This window comes from Oncorhynchus gorbuscha, linkage group LG20 (genome assembly GCF_021184085.1).
Source record: "Oncorhynchus gorbuscha isolate QuinsamMale2020 ecotype Even-year linkage group LG20, OgorEven_v1.0, whole genome shotgun sequence".
NCBI classification, from domain to species: Eukaryota; Metazoa; Chordata; class Actinopteri; order Salmoniformes; family Salmonidae; genus Oncorhynchus; species Oncorhynchus gorbuscha.
This window is the reverse complement of record NC_060192.1, coordinates 19,990,905-19,992,385: the sequence shown is the minus strand read 5'-3', so window position 1 is coordinate 19,992,385 and position 1,481 is coordinate 19,990,905.

The window sequence follows — 1,481 nt, the reverse complement described above, 5'->3', positions numbered from 1 at the left end:
ATGGTGTTAATACACAATCATTTTGGATGCCAGCCGCCGATAAACCCCACAGAAGAAGGGCGGGAGCCGTACACTGGTAGACACTGTCCTTTCCCGCAGTTCTGTTAACGACGGCAAGGGCAGATGGGAGCAAAGGACACGGCGTGCTAGCGTAGCCAGCTAGTCCGATACATAGCAGGCGGGAGGCAGGGGCGACATTGTGTTCTAGCTAGCTAAATAGCATTATAGCTAGCTAGCTAGCACACAGTGTCCCTAACTAGCAACCTAGTTAGTTAGCTAATGGCTCATGTACACTAGCACATGGTACCGTGCGGTGAAACACTGCTTCGCATTCATTTTCAATGGAAGGAAACCGGTGAGAAGCGGAGTGGTCGGTGGGTCATTAGGCAGCGCAAATGTGGTGTGGGAGACAGTGAAAAAGGTCAGCATTTCCCAACTGTATGCAAATCACCAGTAGCAGGGCGATGACCAATGATATCGAGTGGTTTCCACGACGAATTTGACGCTATGCTACCCAACCATGGAAACTTTCTTCAGAAAAGATGACTGACAGAAATGCTAGGATGGAAGCAAATGTAAGTAAATCTAATATCATAACAAATCACACAACAAATGTAAAGTTGAGAGGAATTTGTTAGTTAGTGTAGAGACAAAATGATTATGCATATTTTTTGTCATAAAGCAAGCTAGCTGACTAGCTAACATTAGCCAGCTAGCTAGCAAGCTTTATGGGCGTTGTGACATGAGTGTGAAAATGTACTTTGTGTTGTTTAATGTTTTAGGGACTCCTGAGAAAACCAGTCACCAGTCAGAGGTCACCAAACGTAACATAACTTCAGCGTGTAAATTAGCAATAAAGATATGTTGGCATCAATTAATTGTCTCTGGCCCCCTCCCAGTTAAGGGGAGTGATGAGTCTCCGTCACTCCGTCAACAGGACCGAGCCTGTTCTGCTGAGGAGTGACGGATTCCATCCTAGCTGGAGGGGTGCTCTCATCTTATCCATCAACATTGCCTAGCTCCACTGTCAGCCTGCCTGCCAGCTTAGTGGGGTCTGCCACCCATCCATTTTTCCTTTTTGTTTTTGTCTGTCTTATTGTTTACACCTGTGTCTTATGATTTCGGTGGGTATATTTACCTAAGTTCTGTTATACTGACAGACATGATTCAAACAGTTTTAGAAACTTCAGAGTGTTTTCTATCCAAATCTACTAATAATATGCATATTGTATATTCCTGGCATGAGTAGCAGGAAGTTGAAATTGGGCATGCTATTTATTCAAAAGTGAAAATGCTGCCCCCTATACCTTAACAAGTTAAACAAATCAAATGAAGCAGTTTTTCAGTAAGTAAAGCAGACGGACAGGAGGCGGAGGGCGGTGTTTTGTCAGGACTAGTCTTGGTTGCCCAAGTGTTGGGTTGGTTGCCCAAGCCTCTACTGTGGTTCAAGTCTGACAACACACCTTAGCTGTCCAATCCTA